General features: G+C 37.3%; 1 protein-coding gene and 1 pseudogene across 11 annotated transcripts in view; both read right to left on the reverse strand.

Annotated features, from left to right (window-relative positions):
• Positions 1–25,248, reverse strand: part of ELF1 (E74 like ETS transcription factor 1) — a 125,718-nt gene that overhangs the window by 50,615 nt on the left and 49,855 nt on the right. For 3 of the 11 annotated variants that reach the window (XM_063619048.1, XM_063619056.1, XM_063619051.1), the window contains one exon: positions 13,988–14,070. The exons of the other annotated variants lie outside the window; for them this stretch is intronic. The gene's annotated coding sequence lies outside the window, so the exon portion shown is untranslated. The remainder of the gene's footprint in view (positions 1–13,987; positions 14,071–25,248) is intronic. 11 annotated transcript variants of the gene reach the window in all.
• On the reverse strand, positions 857–7,015 carry LOC129464235 (regulator of G-protein signaling 17-like; annotated as a pseudogene).

The raw sequence follows: 25,248 nt of genomic DNA on the forward strand, positions 1-25,248 counted from the left end.
TTAAGTATATGCAAGAAATATGTAACAGGTGCATGCTAGGTAACTAATAATTCCTTAAGTCTCATTTCTGTACTCCCTGGAAGTCTCCATTACCATAGCTATTTGCTAGACTCCAGAAAAAGAACATTATAGCCCATTATCAACAAAACTGTAATTCTATTCCAGTGCTTAAAAGTTTGGCGTCTTTTTAACAAATCCTGTTGCTTCAAGGCTAGGACTTCACTCTGTCTGGCAAGCTTCCCTAACACAGTCCCATTATGCCTCATTCCAAACAAAATGACTTCACTGATGGTAAACACAAAACCCTCAGCCACACTACTAGCTACTATAAACAATTCAAATGGTTACTTGTTTAATTTATGATATAAGATTTCAGGTACTAAAAAAACATATGATAGTCAAAACTGATCACTGATTGAATGTAAATTTAAGATTCCTTCAGAAAGGTTTTTAGACACAAGGATATTAAACCCATGAATTCATAAATATATTTTTAGAAAATCATTGCTCTCCTTTTTTTTTTTTTTTTGAGACGGAGTCTTGCTCTGTCGCCCAGGCTGGAGTGCAGTGGCGCCATCTCAGCTCACTGCAAGCTCCGCCTCCTGGGTTCACGCCATTCTTCTGCCTCAGCCTCCTGAGTAGCTGGGACTACAGGCGCCCACCACCGCGCCCGGCTAATTTTTTGTATTTTTTAGTAGAGACGGGGTTTCACTGTGTTAGCCAGGATGGTCTCGATCTCCTGACCTCGTGATCCACCCGCCTCGGCCTCCCAAAGGAGGGATTACAGGCGTGAGCCACAGCACCCGGCCGAAAATCACTGCTCTCCTTTTAAGTTACTATGGTACCAACTGTTTATGGTGAAAATTAATAAATAGTTCGGTGCCGTGACTCACGCCTGTATCCCAGCACTTTGGGAGGCCGAGGCGGGTAATTACCTGAGGTCAGGAGTTTGAGACCAGCCTGAAGAACATGGTGAAACCCCATCCCCACCAAAAATACAAAAAAATTAGCCGGGCATAGTGGTGAGCGCCTGTAATCCCAACTACTTGGGAGACTGAGGCAGGAGAATTGCTTGAACCCAGGAGGTGGAAGCTGTGGTGAGCCGAGGCACACCACTGTACTCTAGCCTGGGCAACAGAGCAAGACTCCGTCTCAAAAAAAAACAGAAAGAAAATTAATATATAAAGAGAATCAAACAAGCAAAAAGGTTTTAGATCAGACAATTCTGGGATAAAGAAGGTGAAATATACTAGCTTAAAGCAATGACATGGTTGAATGACTTCTCTAATAAAGTATGTAATTCAGACTGTGTCTGTTTATGTACATATGACATATTTGTAGGTTGGCAGTAACTAAAAAACTAGAATGCTATAGTAACTCTAGACACCAAGTAACTGAACAGAAAGAACTTTCACAAGATGTGGTAACCTAATAAACGGCTCTTTTCAATATATACAGATAGTCATGATAAGAAATGCAATATTTGGAAAAACCATTGAAAAAATATAACAGAAATGAAAGAAAACAGAGTAAGAAAGTGAGAGAAAAGAAGTGAAGTTATACAAAGTAGAAATGAGAAGCAAGCAATAAACTCATAATCTGTAATGACTGAATTCCTGTGTGACGGACCATAGTTTGGCCTTTTAAAAAATCTGTTTTCTATTATAATATGGTAGAAGGCTCTATATTAGCTCCCAGCAGAAATGAAGTCAGTGGTATGAAGATAAATTGCACACAGTCTTCCAAAGGTTGCCAATTCTCAATCTAAAAAGTGTGAAATCACAGGATATTAGAGCTGAAAAAGACCTAAGGATTACCTAGGACAACATATTCACCAAAAAGATAAAGAATTTAGGCCTAGAGCATTCTGATGTGTCCAAGGACACACAGCCAGTTAGTGGCAAAGAAAGCAAGAAAAGCTCAGATTTCCTACTGGTACCTTTGTATGTATATTAATAGAACTTCATTAATATTTTTCCCTTAGCAGAATATCTGGAAAAATAAGAAAACCCCTAGACAAATACCTAGCAATAGTACCTTACCATACCCCAGTACAACTGTCAATTAAAATGCTTTTATATATTATGCTATCTCTTGATATTTGGGATAAATCATTTTCAACCATATTTTTAACTGAAACAACTGGCGCAGAGTTTGTAGATTTCCCTATTTACTACTTTAAATCTTAGAGTTTTACTATTATCTCCCAAGTTTACTATGTCATATCATCTTGCCTTACATTTTCACTCAGCCTAAAAAGTAAAAAGGAAACATGTATAAGCCTTTTTAGAAGGCTACCACAATTTAGTAACTCATTAAAATACTTCAAAATAGATTTGCACTGATATTTTTCTCTCTAGTTCTTTTTTTTCTTTTTGAGACAGAGTGTTGCTCTATCGCTTAGGCTGGAGTGCAGTGGCACAATCTCGGCTCACTGCAACCTCCGCCGGGGTTCAAGTGATTCTCATGCCTCAGCCTCCCGCATAGCTGGGACTACAGGTGTGCACCACCACGTCTGGCTAATTTTTGTAATTTCAGTAGAGGCAGTGTCTCACTATGTTGCCCAAGGTGGTCTTGAACTCCTGAGCTCAAATGATCTGCCCACCTCAGCCTCCCAAAGTGCTGGGATTACAGGCATAAGCCACTACACCTAGCCTTTCTAGCTATTTTAAATACAGTATTATTGCTAGAATTTACATTAAAATATGCAAATATGGAAAAAACAATAAAGAAACATCCCAAAATGTAGGTATAGTTAAGAAACCAGAGTTGAACTTTCCCAAAAAAGAATAGTCATACTTTCTCAGTTCCTGCTTTCTCTAAACCAGGTACTCTACACACAAAATTGAAGGGAAAAAACACAAGTTAATGTCACAAGGCAAACAAATCATTTCACTGCACTCAGTGTTCTCATAATTGAAAATGTTTCTATACCCCAACTTTTCATTTAAATTTTTTCAAATATTCAGTGAATTTAAGAAAGTTGAGAGAAAGTTTAAAACTATGTTTTTGCAATCTAAACAGGTACCATGTATTTACTATGAATATATTTTAGGTAGGTATGCAAGATAGCTACTTAAAATTAAGCATTCTTTTTTTTAATTAATTTTTTCATTGTTGAATTCTTTATTAATTCAAAACATTTTAAGTCAGTGTAATGCACACGCATTTTACACTAACATCCATAGATTTCCACAATATAGTAAAATGAAAACAGCTCTATTTTGATTTACTTTGAAAACTCAAAGAAAGCTACCTAGTTTGAGACTTCTGAATTTTTTTACATTATTGTCATGCTCAAATTCTACTACATGGTGAAAATTCTAGCATTTGCCAGAAGTATATTATTGTACATAGGTAAAATGAAAAAATTGATTTTAGGAAGGAGGAATTAAAAAAACCAGAAAAGCTTAAATTGGAGGAAACACAATCTGGATTAACTATTCAATTTATTGAGTACCCACTGTTATTCTGGCATTGCAAAATAACCAAGTATGGTGTCTCTTAAGTTGTATTCATGCATTTAAAACTTCTTTATTGTCCACTAATAAATATTGGTGGAATACAATATATGGTTATAGATTAAGTATGATGAACATGGTAGTAAAAATTTATACACATTTGACATATAATTTTACAAAACCAAACACATTATTTAGCAAACATTTAAAAATCATATACAAGAAACATATTTATGACAAATAGGTTAAAGCCGGCGGGAAATACATTAGGTCTTTCACATTATTTCAATATTCAGTGTTCACTGACTAGTGGAGGGCAATAGAGAAATGCACTAAGCAAAACTGCCAGTTTAAAGTTACGTTACCTCTTATGACAATTAGTAAGACTAAGATATTTAATATTGAAAGTATATGGAGGATTATTGTAATTATTTACACAGATAGTTCAAGGGAAAAATTCACTTTCACCTCTATGAGGTGAATATTCAGGCTAAGACTTTTGGACTTTTATTTTTCTACTTTACTGTATTTTCTTTATAGCATGTATTAGTAATCACTTAATGGAAACTAGTATCAGGGTTGAAGAATCTGCTCAGAATTTGTTTAGCTCAGTGTAAATGTCCAGAAATTTTACCTTCAATATAATCTCTTTAAAAATGTATTATTTTGGCCAGGTGCAGTGGCTCACACCTGTAATCCCAGCACTTTGGAGGCTGAGGTAGGTGGATTGCCTGAGCTCAGGAGTTCGAGACCAGCCTGGGCAACACAGTGAAATCCCGTCTCTACTAAAAATACAAAAATTAGCCGGGCTTGGTGACATGTGCTTGTAGTCCCAGCTACTCGGGAGGCTGGGGCAGAAGAATCGCTTGAACCCGGGAGACAGAGGTTGCAGTGAGCTGAGATCACGCCACTGCACTCCAGCCTGGTGACAGAGCGAGACTCCGTCTCAAAAAAAAAAAAAAAAAGTGTTACTTTACAGTGGAGAAACATAATAGATGCTAACTCAGCTAAGTGATCAAGGTTAACATCAACAGCTAAGAGTAGCCTAAAGTTTGAGAGACTGTCACAGCTAAGAGGAGTCCTGATGATGGCATGTACCTTTGATATCATGTGATAAGCATGGCACTTTACCTTTGTGTTCTTCCAAAAACCAGAAACCCATGTCTAGTCATGAGAAAAACATCAGACAAATCTCCACAGAGGGACATTCCACGAAATACCGTTTATTTCTCAAAACTGTCATCAAAAACAAGGAAGGTTTCAGAACTGTCACAAGTAAGAGAAGCCTAAGGAAACATGACAACTAAATGTAATGTGGTATCCTGAATGGGATCCTGGGACAGAAAAGGGACCTCAGGTTAAAACTAAGGAAATCTGAATAAAGTATGAACTTAATGACCAATACTGGTTTATTAATTTTGACAGATGTCCCATAGGTCTGTAAGGGGAACTTTTTATTTAGTTTTTCTGTAAATATAAAACTACTCTAAAATTAAAGGTTTCATGGACACATTACTATTTAAAATTTTATTTTTATTATAAACATTTTTATTTTTTCTTAGAGTCAGGGTCTCACTTTGTTGCACAGACAGATCTGGAACTCCTGGGCTCAAGTGATCCTCTCGCCTTAGCCTCCCAAAGTGCTGGGGTTATACGCGTGAGCCACCATGCCCGGCCTGTTACCATCTTTTATTAAGTTTTTATTTTTATTGTAAAATTGTTAAAGGAAATCATACTACCTTAATATTAAAAAGTGTTTTCTAATTGTCAATCTCTTATATCTTAGTCTTAGGCCTATAACTCATTTATATATTTAGCAAATAACTTGATATTATTTCTGTCCTTGGGACGTTGTTTTATTTCCTTTGGAAATAAAATTTTCAAATGACTTCTCTTGTTTAAACTTCAATTTTAACCTACAATTGTATATCTATCTATCTATGTATCTATGTCATTGAAAGAAACATTTCTATAGATTTGAGGTGATGGTGAACTGAAAGTAGTGATTTGGGATCACATTATTGAGCAAAGCAATAACACTGATAAAGTGTTCCATCTTAAAATATGATTATATGTTTTGATGAATAGCTAAATCAGATGTTTAATGTATGTTTTAGAAAAAAATAGGGGAAAGCGCATTAAAATGACATTTAATACAAGCATAAAATAACAATTATTGAGTTGAAGAACTCTGATAAAATGTCACATTTTATTCTTTCCATGTTTGTTTTATTTAATGCTCACAGCCATCCTGATAATTAAGTATTTTATTTGTCACTTGCAGATGAGAAAATGAACTCAGAGAAGATAAACGATTTGCCCAAAGTCACATGAGACAGAAATGTAACTTGAAATCAAATTTGTAATTTTAAGTTCCTGATGTTTTTACACTATGCTCCCTACGTGCATCTGTGGACACACATTTCCATTAGTAAGCATTGTAGGTGGCATTCTTTTAATACAGCAATAAGAGCTAGATCTTTAGAAAGGAAACGTATCCAAGCTTAGGACAGAAACACAATCTGTTTTTTATTCTAAAATGTTTGTTTCTAACTGTTTAAAAGCTGTTATGCAGTGATAGCAGTTAGGTATAAGTCAACAGTTTTAAAATTCTAAAATTTCTTAAATGAGATTTAATATGAGAAATAATGAAGGAAGAATGAATTTCACATTGCACATGACATATTTAAAAATATTACATTTGGTTATTGTCATCAATGCTTGATAGTGTTCCTTTTCCCTACTCATCTTAGAGCTTTCGTCATAGGAATAAAATCAATTCCCAAACTGGGACCTTTTATCAGTTAGGGCAACATTTTGCCTTTTGTAGTGTTTTCATTACAGTCAAAGTCTTGAACATCCCCTTGAATTCATCTGAAAAGATGTTACTTGGGGCTGGAGAGAACTATACATGTGAGGATTAGGATCCAACAAATTTCTATTGATCACCTCTCTAACTCAAGAATTCTCTAGCTCGAGAATCAAGACTGACCTCTTTTGGTGATAGTATAGAAATGTAATCTTATATATCATTCTAGCCTTTTCTCTTTTCTTTGATTACTTTTTGTTCTGTTCTTTCTTTAAGTCTTCACAGGCAAGCCAGAAAAGTAGGTTCTCTTTGTTGTATTCTGTTCAGAGGAACTCTCTGAAAAGGTTTCTTCCTGCTGGGGCCGCCTTTATCATCTTGTCAAAATTTTGAGATCAGGGCAATATTTCCTCTGCAGTGGAGTTTTGGCATTCCTCTAGGACCTGGATACTCTCCATTTTTGTACTGTGTGTGGTTCTTCCTGCATTTTCCCCTCTTTCTTCATTTCTAACAGTGAGGCAGGAGCAGCTGCAACAACAGCACCAACAAAAGCAACAGATGTTGTTGGGCCTCTGGTTTCCAGGCGCTTGAGACGCAGCAGGTGTTCCTTCACTTTGGGACTGCTGCCTTTTTCACATTTCAGCTACTTCAGGACCCAACTGGCCAGGTGCCTGGAGGTGTGGGCAGCGCACTGATGGGTCCGAGGGGAGCGGGGCTGGGCGGCTCTGTCCTCTAGCGGAGCCGGTTTGCTACTATCCGCCCAATTTAAGCACCCAGCGGGCGAGGAACTAATTTTTATTTTTTAGAGACGGTCTCGTTGTTGCCCAGGCTGGAGTGCAGTGGCATGATCCTTGCTCACTATGGCCTCAAACTCCTGGCCTCAAGTGATCCTCCCGCTTCAGCCTCCTGAGTAGCTGGGGCTATGGGTGTGTACTACCACACCTGGCTAATTTTTTATAATTTCTTTTGTAGAGAAGGGGTCTCACCATCTTGTCAAGGCTGATCTCAAACTTCTGAGCTCAAGCAATCTTCCCGTCTAGGCCTCCTAAAGTGCTGGGATTATAGGCATGAAACACTGCACCTGGCCGGGTTCTTTAATTTAAATTAGGCATTTTTTAATTGAGGGGGAGTAAGCAGAGGGAAGTGTCCAGGACGTTATCAAAAGTATAGTTTTATTTTTATGTAAATAAAGCACAAATCGATGTGTTTTTTTTGTATAGGATGTCTCAATCAAACTTCTGGTGACTTAAGCAAACCTGAAACAGGTTTTGGCAACTTGATCAAGGTCACCTTAGCTTCAACCATGCTAATAATAAAAAAAAAAAAAAATCAGTATGATCAAACTAAACAGACTGACTTCTCTATGTGTTTGCCTTTTTGCTGACAACCAGGTGAAAAGTTCCAGGACTCTGAAGGCAGGGCCACAATTACTCACTACCCAAACCTGAAATTCCAGTTCTTTCACATAGTTCTTCACTTCCCATCATTGGCCACTTGGGCTAACCTGGTATCAGAATACACTGATATCAGGGCAGCATTTATAGCACCCTGCAAAACAGCCAAACAGACTGAATACCTAGACCTGTCCATACCTGTGGTCTCAAGTTTAACTCTTTTTTTGAGCATGTTCTGAAAACAAAGAGAATTCAAAATCAAAAGAGAAATATCAGCCAGGTGCAGTGGCTCATGCCTATAATCCCAGGACTTTGGGAAGCCCAGGAAGGCAGATCATTTGAGGTCAGGAGTTCAAGACCAGCCTGGCCTACATGGTGAAACCTCGTCTCTACTAAAAATACAAAAATTACCCAGGCGTGGTTGGGGGGTGCCTGTAATCTGAGGTACTTGGAGGCTGAGGCACGAGAATCACTTGAACCCAGGAGGTGGAGATTGCAGTGAGCTGAGATCGCACCACTGCCCTCCAGCCTGGGCAATAGAGCAAGACTCAGTCTCAAAAAGAAATAAATAAACAAGAGAAATATCTAACAGTTATGAGATACTGTTTTAATTCTGTTCATTAAAAAGAAAACATAAACATGCTAAAACATCTTTATCAGCAAAACCTGTTCAGGCAGTTAAAAAAATTTATCTCTCCAACAAACAAGATTTAACTTGCAAGTAAACCGTTTCATTTCTGTGACCCTTTATTCTCCCAGTTAGTATTTCCATTTTCTTAGAAAAGACATGCCCTAGTGCAATGGTTCCCCAATCTGAGAATACAGCAGATTCCCATTAGTAACTGTTTCATGCTGGCACTGACTGGGGGTGAAAAGCCAGGGATATGTTGTTTCAAAGTTCCCCAGGAGATTTTGCTACATGACACGCCTCCCCCACCTCCAATTCCCACACAGCATAACTCTCTTCTGGTAGAAACTGTATTCTGTTATAAGAAGTTTCACTCTCGGCCGGGCGCGGTGGCTCACGCTTGTAATCCCAGCACTTTGGGAGGCCGAGGCGGGCGGATCACAAGGTCAGGAGATCGAGACCACGGTGAAAACCCCGTCTCTACTAAAAATACAAAAAAATTAGCCGGGCGTAGTGGCGGGGGCCTGTAGTCCCAGCTACTCGGAGAAGCTGAGGCAGGAGAATGGCGTGAACCCGGGAGGCGGAGCTTGCAGTGAGCCGAGATCGCACCACTGCACTCCAGCCAGGGCGACAGAGCGAGACTCCGTCTCAAAAAAAAAAAAAAAAAAAAAAAGAAGTTTCACTCTTAGAGGGAGGCACACCAACAACTGAAAGCAAGATTTAAAGGTCATCTAAATCACTTCATGCTCATTATTAGGTGAAATGCTCTTTCATATATTTATTTGATCAGCCCTTACTACCTCTATTCTAGCCCCACTCCAGTGGCTCTTCAGCCTGGAGTAGGAGTCATTTACCAAAAGTGAAAATAGGATCAACTTACTTCTCTGACAATTAATGGCTTCCATCACCTACAGGCAAAACTCCAAATGTATTAACAAGGCTAAAATAGCTCCTCATGATATGGAAGGTGTGAGGAAATGGTAGTCAGATTTGTAAGACAGGATGTCTGAATACCTGGACTGGAGAAGTGAACGGAAATATTCTATGGATTGAGCTTAAAAGTACACCTATAACCTATAGTAATCAAGACAGTGAGGTACTGGTGAAAAAACAAAATAGATCGATGGAACAGAATAGAGAGCACGGTTAATGGCACCACATAAATATAGTCAACCATCTTTGTCAAAGGACAAAGGCAATGCAATAAAGAAAAGAGTTTTTTCAACCAACAGTGGTAGAAAAACCACATACACAAAAAAAAAAAAAGAATCTAGACACAGACCTTATACCCTTCCCAAATATTAACTCAAAATGGATCGCAAACCTAAATGGAAAATGGGAAACAATAAAACTCCTAGAACATAGCATAGGAGAAAAATCCAGATGAATGTGGGTTTGGTGATGACTTTTTATAGATATCAAATGCAGGACTTATCAAAGAAAGAATTGATAAGCTGGACTTCATTAAAATTAAAAATTTTTGCTCTGTGAAAGACAATGTCAAGAGAATGAAAAGATAAACCACAGATTAAAGGACTGTTATCTAAAATATGCATGGATCTCTCAAAACTCAGAGAAAATAGCATGATTTTAAAATGGGCCAAAGACCTTAACAGACACCTCAGCAAAGAAGATATACAGATTAGCATATGAAAAGAATCCCCAAGCCATATGTCACTGGGGAAATGCAAACTAAAATGACAATGAGGTGCCACTACAAACCTATTAGAATGGCCAAAATCCAGAACACTGACAACACCAAAAGCTAGCAAGGATGTGGAACAATAGGAATTCTCATTCACTGCTGGTAGGAATGCAAAATGGTACACTTTGGAAGACAGTTTGGCAGTTTCTTACAAAACTAAACATACTCTTACACCATAGAGCTATGCTCCTTGGTATTTACCCAAAGGAAGTAAAAACTTATGTCCACACAAAACCTGCACATGGATGTTTATAGCAGTTTTATTCACAATTGCCAAAACTTGTAAGCAACCAAGATGTCCTTCAGTAGGTGAACTAATAAACTGTAGTGCATCCACATAATGAAATATTATTCAGCACTAAAGAGAAATAAGCTATCAAGCCACAAAAAGACATGTGGAAACTTAAATGCTTATTACTAAGTGACATTTGCCCAAACCCATAAAATGTACAACATCATAAGTGAACCCTAATGTAAACTATGAACTTCAAGTGACAAAGTGTCAGTGTAGGTTCATCAACTGTAACAAGTGCACCGCTCTGGTGCAGGTGCTGATTAGTGAGAGGCTGATAATGGGGAGGCTATGCATGTGCAGGGGCAGGAGGTATATGGGAAATCTGTACTTTCCTCTCAATTTTAGTGTGAATCTAAAACGGCTCAAAAAAATAGTCTTTTTTTTTTAAAGTATAGCTCCAACACAACCTTAATACTCTTCACTAAATCATCTCAAAAACAACATTCCAGCATTTCTGCATTTTATAGTTCCCCAACTTCCCCATCCCACTATTAAAGCAGCCGAAGTCAGCCCTGCCTTAATCCCACCAAGAACCCAATATATACTACCTCTTTCCAGGCTTTCTGTCTGCCACCGAATCCAGACCTTTCCAAGTACTCTCTGACAATCACAACCTTTTGTTCCTGTGACATTTTAGGATCCTCCTTCAAGTCACAGTGCAACCAGGTTTAAGGACATGATCTCCAGGGAAATAAACATTTCCATCTTTTTCCAAGTTACCAACACATTTGAAAGACTTTAAGATTCCCTGTGCACAAAACTTCCCGCTCCCGGTGTGTGTGAAAAAAACCCTGAATTATCTGTTTTCACAGTCTACCTCTTTTCTTCTTCATTTATTATTTTAATCTTTTTTTTTTCTGTTGAGACGGAGTCTCACTCTGTTGCCCAGGCTGGAGTGCAGTGGCGCGATCTTGGCTCACTGCAACCTCCGCCTCCCAGGTTCAAGCGATTCTTCTGCCTCTGCCTCCCGAGTAGCTGGGACTACAGGCACCCACCACCACGCCAGGCTAATTTTTGTATTTTTAGTAGAGACATGGTTTCACAATATTGGCCAGGCTGGTCTCAAACTCCTGACCTTGTGATCCACCCACCTCGGCCTCCCAAAGTGCTAGAATTACAGGTGTGAGCCACTGCGCCCGGCCATCTTTTTTCTTTTTTCTTTTCTTTTTTTTTAAGAGATGGAGTCTTGATATGTTACCCAGGCTGGTCTCAAACTCCCAGGCTCAAGCGTTCCTCCCACCTTGGCCTCCCAAAGTGCTGGGATTACAGGTGTGAGCCACCACGCTCAATATCCTTTTTTCTTCTTTAAATTACATAGAACGATTTTAAGTCAGCTTGGATATCATCAAAGAGTTCTGATGTTTCATGTCAGGATCTTTAAAATGAGATTCTTCCTACAATCATCTTTGTAACTGTCTGGCAATCACCTAAGCTTCTAAACTCAAATGAACCCAAAAAACAAGAAGCAGGCCAGGCACAGTGGCTCATGCACATAATCCCAGGACTTTGGGAGGCCGAGGTGGTCAGATCACTTGAAGCCAGGAGTTTGAGACCAGCCTGGGCAAAAAGGTGAAACCTCATCTCTACAAAAATAAAAAAATTAGCTGGGTGTGGTGGTGTGAGCCTGCAGTCTCAGCTTACTAGTGAGGTTCAGGCGGGAGGATCACTTCAGCCCAGGAGGTGGAGGTTGCAGTGAGCTGAGACAGCATCACTGTACTCCAGCCTGGAAGAGAGAGAGATCTTGTCTCAAAAAAACAAAACAAAAGAAGCAGCAAAACCACAAGATGAGAAATGAAAATATGGAAGGCTATGGGCTTAGTACTGTAAGATATATACAGTCATTTGCCACATAACATTCTGGTGAACAATGGAGCAGATATACAACAGTAGTCCCTGTGTTTTTACTGCACCTTTTCTATGTTTGTTTAAATACACAAATACTTGCCATTGCGTTAAAATTACCTATACTATTCAGTATAGTAACATGCTGTACAGGTTTGTGGCCTAGGAGCAACAGGCTATACCATATAGCCTAGGTGTGTAGTAGGCTATACCATCTAGGTTTGTGTAGGTACATTCTGTGATTTTTTGCAAAAGGATGAAATCACCTAATGATCCATTTCTCAGAATGTATCCCAGTCATTAACTGATGTATGCCTGTATTTGGTATTTATAAATTATACATTAACTTTGTATTTTACTATTGTAAAAATCTTAGATAGAAGCAGACTTTAAATACCATTAATAAGTAAAACATATAAGAATAAAGATTTAGACCTTCATCTTTCAAAATATAATTTCTCAATCAATTTTTAAATCAGTTGAATCCATTTCAGTTACTGTTAACTAAAGTGCATCAAATATCCTGGCATTAGGTTTTCTTTAATAGGAAACTGTTTTATGGAGGCCAAGGCAGGCAGATCACTTGAGGCCAGGAGTTCAAGACCAGCCTGGCCAACATGGTGAAATCCCATCTCTACTAAAAAATACAAAAATTAGCCGGGCATGGTGATGCACACATGTAGTCCCAGGTACTCGGAAAGCTGAGGCACTTCAGCCCAGGCGACAGAGCAAGACTCCGTCTCAAAAACAAACAAAAAAAGGAATAGTTTAGTTATGCTTATTTGATGCATCCAGAACTAATCAAAAGATCCCAAGTATCTAATTTTAGAGGCACCTGTGCTATTATTGATGGAGTTCGTGGTAAAATGTTGTTAAGTATTTATTGAATTTCCCTTAGGCTCAGCACTGTGTAAAATATAAAGATAATGCATGGCCCTTGTTCCCATGAAACTTGTTTTTTGCAACAAGACCGAGAGAAGCACCTAAATGCATAAATGCAGTATTTTACAAGAGGAGATGGTCAAACAGGTAAAGAAAACACTTCACAGATAATGTGGAACTAAACTGAACCTCAGAAGGAAGGTAGGAGTTGGAGAGACTAAAGGGGAAAGGAAAAGATAGTAAAATATATTGTGTGTGTGCATGCATGCGTACGTGAATGCTGACACAAAAGAATGCAGAGACTCAAAAATGACCAAAGTTTAGAGATAGTTAACAGCCTGATAAGAGCTAAGAGTTCACAATGGGAAATAGAAAGTCAGGCAGTAGAATTTAGGCATGATTTGAGAAGAAGTAAAAAAGTTGCTGGAGGTTATCAAACTGGGTTGCAACAATAGAGGGTGGTCGATGACTACAAAGCCCAATGCAAGTCATGTAAGTGGGATGTGGCAACCACCATCCAAAAATGATGAGGACAGTTTAAACAGACATTCCACAGCTTGACTGCTACATTGAAAACTTCCCATCACCAATGTGTATACTGCCCTCCTTAAATTCTTCATTAATTACTTAAAATAGAGATTCTCAACAGTGCTTTTTATTCTGCTCAGGGTGTGGCAAAACTCTTTAAATCACTTAATTTACTCCATGTTTTTGTTCTTCACCTAAGATTTGGAAGAGGGGAGAAATGGGAAAATAAGATTTTCAAAAACGTATGACTAATTACCACATAATCCTTCTTATTATTCAACTGAACATCAAAACTACCCATCATTCACTTGAACACCAGTGTAACTTTGAAATATATGAACTGTTGCATCTTTGGATGACTATATCTTGTCAGTATTAAATATTTTGAATAGATGATGCTGACTTAGTTACCCAATGAAGAAACGTGATATAAATAACAGATCCACCTTTCTTCGTCACTGAAATACAGGCTATCACCAGCATTCACAAAATCTTCATTTTCTTACAAGGTGACATTCAGAAGATGCTTCTGTAAAAATAATTATTTGACAAATGAGGCTGCATTGAATCAGGCTTTTTTTTTTTTTTTTAAGACAGAGTCTCACTCTGTTTGCCAGGCTAAAGCACAGTGTCATTATCTCCAGCAATTCTCCTGCTGCCTAAGCCTCTGGAGTAGCTGGAACTACAGGCACACCACCACACCTGGCTGATTTTTGTATTTTTAACAGAGACAGGGTTTCGCCACATTGGCCAGGCTGGTCTTGAACTCCTGACCTTAAATGATCTGCTTGCCTCGTCCTCCCAAAGTGCTGGGATTACAGGCGTGAGCCACCATGCTGGGCCGAACCTGGGTCTTTATCAGAGGTGTTTTCTGCTTTACTGCTTTGTTGTACTCTTGGAAAGTTCAAGAATTCAAAGTTGTCTCAGTAGATGTAATGGGCACTTACTGAATTTAAAAAAAATACTTTACTATAAAGACACATCCAGGAATTGTACAATATCACAATAAGGTTTATTTATATTATTATTTGCTAGCAATACCTAATGTCTAATAAGTTCTTTATGGTTTACAACGTAAAACATATACAGTATACTGCTTTTTATTTAATCCTTAAACATCTCTAATAACTACTGATATCTCTGCATAGATACAAAAATCTGACACATCCTCAAGGAGATTAGGAAAGAGATGATAAAAATAAATCATAAAATAATTAGATACAACTCAAAGAAATCTACAGATTCAATGCAATCTGTATCAACATACCAATTACATTCTTCACAGAATTAGGAAAAACACTTTTTTTTTCTTTTTTTTTTGACACAGAGTCTCACTCTGTCACCTAGGCTGGAGTGCAATGGCGTAGTCTCGGCTCACTGCAACCTCACCTCCCAGGTTCAAGCGATTCTCCTGCCTCAGCCTCCCAAGTAGCTGGGATTACAGGTGCCCACCACCACACCTGGCTAATTCTTGTATTTTTAGTAGAGATGGGGTTTCACCATGTTGGCCAGGCTGGTCTTCAACTCATACCTCATGATCCACCCGCCTCGGCCTCCCGAAATGCTAGGATTACAGGCGTGAGCCACTGTGCCTGGCCGACATTTTTTTTTAATTATTATTTATATGGAGGCTGGGCATGGTGGCTCATGCCTATAATCCCAGCACCTTGAGATGCCAAGACGGGAAGATCACTTGAGCCCAGGAGTTTGAGACCAACCTAGGCAACATAGCAAGACCCCGTCTATCTTTTTTTTAAAAAGAGAACCACATCCATCTTTTGTGGAACCACAACAGATCTCAAATAGCAAATAACAAAGCTGGAAGCACCACACTACAAGTCTTCAAAATAGAATATAAAGCTATAATAACCAAAATAGTGTGGTTGGCATAAGAATAGACATACAATGTGCAAGACCCTGTTCTAAGTGCTGGGAATACAGCAGTGAACAAACCAACCAAAATTTGTGCCCTTATAGGGCTTAGAATCTAGTGATCTTAATCACAACATTCTGTTCCCTCTCAAAATATCCTGCTTTAAAAATGTAAAGCCAGATGCAGTGGCACGCTCCCATAGCAGGGGGCTGAAGCAGGAAGATCACTCCAGCCCAACAGTTCAAGGTTGCCGTGCACTGTGATCACACCTATAGACAGCCACTTACTCCAGGCAGGGAAAAACAGCAAGACCTTGTTTCAAAGAGAAAAAAAGGGGGGGATTGTCAGGCAATACAGGCTGTTATCTTAAAACCCATGAAAGAAACTTCTGTCTCTCTCGTTCAATATCTAACTCCTAGTTACAATCCAACCCCTGACAACTGGACACAGAAAATGTGATGTCTCCTACACTAAGTGAGGGAATAAGAGTTGTGGGGAGAAGTTTTTTTACCTTTCAGAGATGATCTGCGAGTATATAAGGTGAGGGGAAGGGAAAATCTGGGGGGGAAATAGGTACGGATAAATCCAAAAGGAGACTGTTCCAGGTAAAGCTGATTTACTTAGGGGCAACCTCAAAGCCTTCATTTTGATTTAATTTGACTTTGAGCCAACTGAAATGTGACACTGTGTACTGGGATTTTTAAAAACATCCCCTTTATAAATAGAAATACCTTGGAGAAGAAGAAATAATTCTTTCTATATTGTCTTTTCCTATATATTAATAGTAGATGGCCTGCAGAAATCGTATCAGGGCGAGGTGCAGTGGCTCATGCCTGTAATCCCAGCACTTTGGGAGGCCAAGGTGGGTGGATCATTTGAGGCCAAGAATTTGAGATCAGCCTGAGCAACATGGCGAGAACCCATCTCAACACAAATTAAAAATTAGATGGGCATGGTGGCATGAGCTGGTGGTCCCAGCTACTTCGGAGGCTGAGGTGAGAGCCATGATGCCGCCACTGCACTCCACAGAGCAAGACCTTATCTTAAAAAAAAAAAAAAAAAAAAAAGGCAAGTCCCATCTCAAAAAAATCAATCAATCAATCAATCAGTGTCATCTATATTCTTTTGGACAAGCACTCTTTAGGGACCTATCTGCCAGACACTTGTGGGTAAGGGAGAAAGGTAGGAAAGCAACAAGTAGCTAAGAAGACTTTCCCTACAGGCGATTACAATCTATCAACTAAGGCAAATGCAAATCATAGTAATATGTATGCTATAGCAGAAGTGGGCAAAGTTCATTCTCCCATGTAATTCAGTAATTATTTACTATGTCCTATCTCTTAAGATTATAAGCTGCTTGAAAACAAAAGACATATAATAAATTTTTCTATATGTTATTAATAAACACAGTTTAAAAGAATATTAAGTGTATGTTAAAAAGTCAAACTAGGTCAAGATCAAAGGACATTTTATTTTCTTAATATTTACTTATTAAAATTCTTCATTAAGACAGTAAAAGATTAGTGTTTTCATATGTTTGTTTTAGCATTCTATAGAATTTCACATGATGCATGTACTTGCTTCCCAGAACCAACTGGTGGTAAGCTAAGCTTCACTGACTATTGTCAAAGTGACATACATACATGTATTTTTCTGATCCAAACTCAGAAATACATCAACACCTCCCAACAAAGAGCACAAAAAAGGGAGGTCTGACGTGTAAAAGGACACTCAAAAACCCTATAAACTATTTTCCACATGTCTACCTAAGTTTTAATAAACAAAATAACTTTAAAACTCCTTAAAAATTGAACTCATATAGCTTCATAATTTTTCCTTCAATCTTAAAAATTAAATCCTTAAATTTGACTTTGATCATTTACATTTATTGTTTAAAAAGACATAGTAACTTCTATCAATTTTTGGCTGGAAAAACTGTTAATATATAAACTTTGTAAGACATTCCTAGAATGGCCAGATCTAAGCTAAAGTCCTATTTGTGAAAATTATTGCTCTGTTGACAAGATGACTACAATTCATAACCCTCCAATCACTGAGGCACAAAAAACTTGGTGACAACAGAAAACAATACAGGGAGAAGCAAAAAGTAATAAAGAGGATTATTATTTCCATTTATTCAGTGGACCACAATGAAGGGCTAGACATTTTTTCCAGATTAAAGCCAAAAGTAAGAGATTTTTGATGCTTAGCAAGCTAAAATAATTAAGCTCTTCAGCTACATATTTTAATGGACCAATATGTTATCTCCACTTTTAACTAGGATGAAAACACTAATAATTTCACTAAGATATCTCATTTCCATAAACAGCAAAAACGAACCGGGGGTGGGTGGAGCTGAAGTAGGAAATAACTTTTACAATAAAATTCTTTCTTAGAAATAAACCATAAAGGCAACTTGTAGAAAAGATTCACATTATAGTTCTTTAACCAGTTTATGATTCTAGAAAAAAGAAAATAAATATCAGGCATGTATTTATTCCCCCAACAAGTATTTATGAAATCTACTATATGCTATTTACTGGGTATACAAAAATAACGATAAATAAGATATGATCCTTCTCCCAAAGTGGTTCAACATCTAAAAAGAAAAAATGTAAACAAATAATTACAAAACAATGTAAATAAACAAGTCAACCAAAAGATGACAGAATAGAGAGGGGTAAATACCTGTGAGAACCTGAAAAAACTTCATAAGGAAGTAACATGTTACTTATTTCTAAAGAAATAGCCCACATCTATTTTTTTCCAAAGAGACAGAACATGAGAGGAAAGGGGGTGGGGGATATTCTAGGAAGAATAAGCAAAGGTGACCCTAAAAGTTAAAATCACTGAGAAATAGGTAGAATAGGAATTTAATAAAAACAAACCTTTTCCCTAACATTAGGGATACAGGATCTACCATCAGAACACCTGCATTCAAGTTGTAGTTGAACATCATTTACTAACTGTATTTTCTTAGGTAAGTCAACCTCTCTAACTTTCCATTTCATCTTTCATCTTGAAGTTGTACCAAGTAAGAATTTACTCTGTAAACTACAAAATGCTTTGAAAGTTTTACAGAATCCTGATATACTAATACATAAAAGTTAATAATTAGATACTAAAATTTCAAGATCAAAATATTAACCTAATATTTCATAGTGAATTTATATCAAATATACGAATTCAAGTGCCAATTTTTTATGGCCTAAATGTCACAAAAGTAAATACCTTTTAAATATGTATAAGATATATGTTCCTATTAGGTGCTGTTGCAAACATCTAATTGCCACCACATGATGCATACAATCCATATAATACCAAACAAGCCTACAAAGTCCCTCGCATCAACAAGCGACAAAAGTTTAATAAAACTAGCTTTATGCATAACTGGTCTCCCCAGTGGCAAATTAAAGCAGCAATTGTACATCTGTGTCTCTGTTCCTCTCATCGTGGTTTAACTGACAGGAAGCACAGAGTAAGATATGGCACATAAATGTCAAGTATTTCCTGCCTTCTCTGTTACATCTTTATGTCTTGTTTTATAAATAGTCCAATAGTTTGTGTGAAAATATATGAAAGTACAGTAGCACAAACATATAAATGGTGAAGAGTGTTTACGCAAACAGAGCCAATAAAAAAGTATTTTGGTCTTGGGATCTAAGACTCAATATGCACGCAAAGACTCATTTATAGTCTTTTGAAGAAGTATTCTTAGGAGCAAACACCACACAAATTAAGATTTGAAAACCACAATGACTGAGTAAAAAACCAAGTGTCTAAACAACAGAACAGGCCCTCAAACTATTTTACCCAACTGTTTACGTAAGTAACACTTGACCACCTTGATATATGACTCCCCCCAACCTCTGCTATACCTATCAAAAAAAAAAAAAAAAAAAAAAACTACCACCAAAAAAAAAAAAAAAACCTTTAAGCAACTGACTATCAACAAAGCAGGACTGATAACTTGCATCTTTGATCTTTGGTCATTTTTACCATAGCTTCTTATCAGAACTCTCTTGTACTACAATTTATATCCCCCAATCAAACTATCTCTACTCCCTTCTCACTTCCTGTATATCCCAAACTTTGCTCATGTTATTTACTCATATATATTCAACTATATGCAACCAGATAGAACTCTGTTCTCCACAGGTGAATCCTGCCTGCTTCAAGTGATGTTAACCAAACTTCCAGTTAATTATAACTAAGGGGTGCTCACTTTTCATCATGCCAAGCTGCCTCCCAAACTAATAATCCTTAAGAATGAATTCAATTCATTACTCATATGATTCATATTCTGTATCATAAACTTGGGCAAAATGCAGCTAGCTTATCCATTCACATTGGTATTTACCTATGCTATAATAAGCATAAGTTGCCACAATTACAATTCCCCCAGGGTTTAGTGCTATTCCATTCTAGGTCAGTGTCCAAAACCACTCTTCGTATTTTACTGCACAGAAGTCCATCTTCAGCTTCCTGTGACCTCTCTTTCCTAAACAGAACTTAACATATACCTAATAATCAGCTGTAAGCATGGTAGTAGGCGCCTGAAGTAACATTTCTTAAATGAGTGGCTTTGAAAAACGATTTCATTTTTACCCAGTATTTTTCAACCAGAAGGATCTTGCTCATTCTTTATAGGAGTCTAAGAATTATTAGTGCCTTCCTAGCATATCTTTAGTATATCTCTGCTCTCACTTGTAAATGTGTTAGCTAAATTGTCCCCAATATCTAGGGAATAAGGAGTAAGTGTTCCCCGAACCATGAAGGAAGAAGAACATCACCCATTTCCTTACACATTAGCTTCCCTCCCCTATCCTCTGGCTCTGATGCTTAGTGAAATAACCCTAACTTGGGGGCAGGACGGGGATTGAGTGGGGGAGTCTCAGAGCAGCTGCAGAGAACCTAGTGTCCACCACCTACCCAACAATCAAACACGGTTGACGATGTGTAACTGTTCTGTTCTACCAAGGGCAGATAAGTATTACATCTTCCTTTCAGTTTATTCTTAAGACTAACAGGTTGTAAATTATCCTATAACAACATGCAAGTTTTTCTCTGATCTACAGATCAAAGAATCAGGCACGATGTCTAGTTTGCAACGTTCATACCATGAAAACATTTTGGATAAAATAATTTACTCAATATACCTTATGTCTAAATACAAACTTTTTAGGTTGCCCTTCAAACTAAAACACATGTAACATTAATTCGAATTAACTATTCAAACTTAAGTCTAAAATCTTAATGTTATTTTTCCTTATAATTTAGTATATATGTACATTTTGTATAGTATATTTTAAAACTTTATGTACATAGCATGCTGTATATATTCTTCCAGCATACTTTACCAAGTTTATCTAAGACATAAAATTTTGAATAAACACAATGGCTATTTGGAAAGGAATTTTAAACATCAAACCCTCCTTAGAACTTGGTGCTTAGGAAAATATTAAACCTTACTCAAGACAAGTCATGATTATTATTAGGCTTCCATTATAACAAAGAGAAATATCTCAGATGCACAAAGCAGCCTATCTTCAATGATGCCGCTCACAAAAAGTGTTCCTCCCTGCTGCAGAGTACAGATAATACACCTCAGGAACGCCCTGTGTGGAGGTCTTAGCAGGAAGCCCAAGGGGCTCAACTCAACTGTATCCTTTAACCTGCTTATAACTCATTTCTTTAATTCAGTCTGAAGTTAAATAATATGCAGCAACTGAAAGCTCTTTCAATTAAGAAGAACACAACGGGAAAATGTAAATCAGAAAATGCCTAAAGATAAATTGAGTCTACTGGAGGAACTTCTTTTGAAGGCACATTCCACATATTATTATGAAGTATCTAAAAATGATTGATACCACTGCCAATTCCTTTCACTGTAAAAATAAAGTTGCTGTACAAACATCCCTTAGCCTACCGGAGAAGCCAGTAACTGCCGCCTTCTCTGCCTTTCAACTTCCCTTTTCTTAATCACAAATGGAAGCACTGAGGCTCAGAACCAACGACTTCACTTTCTTTGACGAATGTTGATTTCCTCATTAGAGAGGTGCCAAAAACAGAAAAATACTGTTATAAGCTTATATTTAACATAAACTTTAATAAAATTATATTTCTTCCATATAACATTTATTTAATCAACCCCTAATTTTTAGACATTTGTATTATTTCTAATGTTGCACTATTCACAGTGATTCACAAAATGTAATCCTCAGACCCACAAAGGATCCAGAGACCCTTTCAGGGGGCTCCTGAGATCACAACTCTTCATAATAATGGCAAGGTATTATTTGGCTTTTCCACTGTGTTGATACTTGCCCTGATGATGCGAAAGCAAAGCAGGATGAAACTGCGAGTGCCTCTGCCCTGACCAAGGCTGCACCCTCAAGCCACGAGTCTACTCCTTACCACTGGGCACTCACATTTTAAAAAGGCGACTTCACTTAAGAATGTCTTTGAAGAAGAGTAAAAACTATTTTCTTGAATCTCAACCATTAAATACATATGTTTTTAATATTCTGAGTGATAAAATGGGAGGTACAAATAAAGCACTACTTCTGGCATAAACAGAAATAGCATTGTTGTCTTGAGAAAAACCATTTATGCTATTATTCTTCAATCTGTGAGCCAAACTAGCTGCTGCTTTCATGAAATGTAATTTTTACTTAAAAGAACTAATTATTATTCAGAATTGGATATCTGGCAGAAGTTTTTCCTAAAATGAATAAAGCACGTCCATCACTTCAAGGAAAACAACAGCAATTGTCACCAATTATAAAATGCAAGCTTTCAACTGAAAATCAGAATTTTGGAAAACTTGTATGTATCTACCACTTCGACTCTGTTGGCTTCTCAATACACTTAAAAAGCTTTTCTGATGAGACTGGTGTGATTTTGATATTATGTCAACATTTGCAATGCCCAAATGACTCACGCATGATGTTACAAAATCTTGCTTACGTTAAAAAAAAATCAATCCATTCAAAGTACAAGACAGACCGATGGATTTTAATGTTACAGGGGACAAAAAGTTCATTCATAGGTTTTCAGAATCTCATTGTTCTAACCTTTAAAAAACTAGCATTTGTTGATGAGCTTTGGTGTAGTATCAAAGAATATCCACAATTATCTGAAGCGGTCATTAAAATACATCTACTTTTTGTGACTAGACATCTGTGTGAGGCTGAATTTTCTTCATATTCTTCAACAAAAGCAACATATTCCAACAGATTTCATGCAAAAGCAGATATGAGAATATAGCTGTCTTCTGTGAAGTCAAAGATAAAAGATTTACACACTTCTCGGTACAGCTTTTGTTTTGGAAAACATATTTGTCTTTTTTTTTGCAGTGTGTTTTTTAAAAAAAACAGGGTCCTGGCCAGGTGCGGTGGCTCACGCTTGTAATCTCAGCACTTTGGGAGGCCGAGGCGGGCAGATCACAAGGTCAGGAGATCGAGACCACGGTGAAACCCTGTCTCTACTAAAAAAATACAAAAAATTAGCCGGGCGTGGTGGCGGGCGCCTGTAGTTCCAGCTACAGTTCCAGAGGCTGAGGCAGGAGAATGGTGTGAACCCGGGAGGTGGAGCTTGCAGTGAGCCGATTCAAATATCCTTACAACTAAATCTTTGGTCCCATCCTTAAATTTTCTTTAGGATGCCTACCAAGAATTGAATTCTATCAAAAGGCACATAGACTTTCAAAGCATTTGATATCATAATGCCAACTGCCCTGCAGAAGATTTTTTCAGTTTATACTGTTAGCAACAGAACACCTGCATGGACATTCAACGTCATTTGCAACAACCCACAATACTTGAACTATTGTCATTATGATGGATAAAAACACAGGGGGGTTATTTGACTTTAATTTGCATTCCTTTGCTAGAAAGTTTAATGTATTTTAATTTTAAATGTAATAATTTAATATACTTCCCAATTTTAAAGAATTGGTTATTCTTTGTGGAAAAGCTAGGAGACACAAGTAAATAAATGGTAAAGGTGACAGTCTATGATTTTTCTCATTGGGAAAAAAACTTCAAATTAATGTTTTTACTCTAGTTGTTCTGGTTTAGAAAGCTTGTGTTTTTTTTTTAACTTCAATTTAATAATGTAAAACTCTAAGAATGATATTTAAATTACTAGTTGCAATAGTGCAGCAGTTCTCAAACTTTTTGGTGTCAAGATCCCTTTATATTTTTAAAATTTATTGAGGACCACAAAGAGCTTTTGTTTTCCTAGGTCATATTTATCAATATATGTTTATTACTTATAGGATATTATTATTTATTATATGCCCTTTAAAGGAGTATTTTCTCAGAATAGCATATTGAAAAAAAAATCTCTCTGGGGTAATTTTTTTTCCTTGATTAAAAATAATGCTGTTAAATATACATGCTTTGGGCCAAGCATGGTGGCTCATGCCTGTAATCCCAATATTTTGGGAGGCCAAGATAAGAGGATCGATTGAGCCCAGGAGTTTGAGACCAGCCTGGGCAACATAGCCAGAACACATATCTACCAATAAAAAAAAAAGAAAAAAGAAAGAAAAAAAAACAGAAAGAAATTTGCATGGCATAGTGGTATGCACTTGTAGTTCTACATGGGAGGCTAGGTGGAGGATTGCTTGAGCCCAGGAGTTTGAGGCTGTAGCAAGCTATGTACCACTGTACTCCAGCCTAGGCGAGAGGGCTACACCACTATCTCCCCCTCACTCCCCAAAAAAATACATACAGGTATGAGGTGTGAGTGTGTGTGTGTGTGTGTGTGCACACTTTCCTTCCCTTAGATCACATGTAGCACATCGAAAACTAATCTAGTTTATCTATAATTTTCTCTAATCTTTATATACATTATAATACATTTTAAATGGAGGTTAATTAGTACAATATATGCATATAATTTATGAATAGTTTTTATATTTTGTTCATTGCTATATCCCAACATCAAGAATAATATGTAACAGGCAGTAATTGTTGAATGAATCAATAATAATATAGATCAAAAGGTATATAATGAAAATTTAAGAGACCTCTGAACTATATGACTTTATAGGAACCCTCAGACAATGAAATCTTATGACTTCTATTTCCATTTGTTCTTTGTCCATGCCACTGCTTATACATACACTGTGCAAAGTATTACAGGAAAGAGAGCCAAGGGATGATGAAAGTAAAAACCTGGGTCAAGATCTATGTTTTCACTTTCTATAGCAGTTCCCACATTTACATTGTTAAATTTTGAAAGCTTTACCTGAAGAGTGTATATCTAGTTTATAACTACAACAACAAAAATCACTGAAGATTCAGAAATTGCTACCATTACAGTAAGAATTCTAAGGTAGCTACATGAAACACTGATCAGGAAGCAAGATGAAACAGTGAATATGCCAGTAAATCTGGTTAGATGCAACAATCTATTAGCTACTTAAAAGTTCACGGATGTTAATACTATACTAATTATTTTATGAATGTTTTTGTTTTGAAATGTGTTTTTGAGAAATACTTCAATATGGGATAATTCTGAAGATGAAACCTAACTAAATTACTGCTAGGTAACTAAAGTTCCAATTTGTTAATGGATCTCAACTGGAAATTACTATTTATCCATCCAGAAGTATGCTTAGATCTTCTTAGTTATTTGGGACAGACACACAGTCTTATAACACTTACATCTGAATCTACCCAATCCCTTTCACTGAAATTGGCAGTTAACTTTTTTTTTGAGACAAGGTCTTACTTTGTTGCCCAGGTTGGAGTATAGTGGCACGAACATGCCTCACTGAAGCCTTGACCTCCTGGGCTCAAGTGATCCTCCCACCTCAGCTCC

This window comes from Symphalangus syndactylus, chromosome 15, assembly GCF_028878055.3.
Source record: "Symphalangus syndactylus isolate Jambi chromosome 15, NHGRI_mSymSyn1-v2.1_pri, whole genome shotgun sequence".
In the NCBI taxonomy this organism is placed as follows: Eukaryota; Metazoa; Chordata; class Mammalia; order Primates; family Hylobatidae; genus Symphalangus; species Symphalangus syndactylus.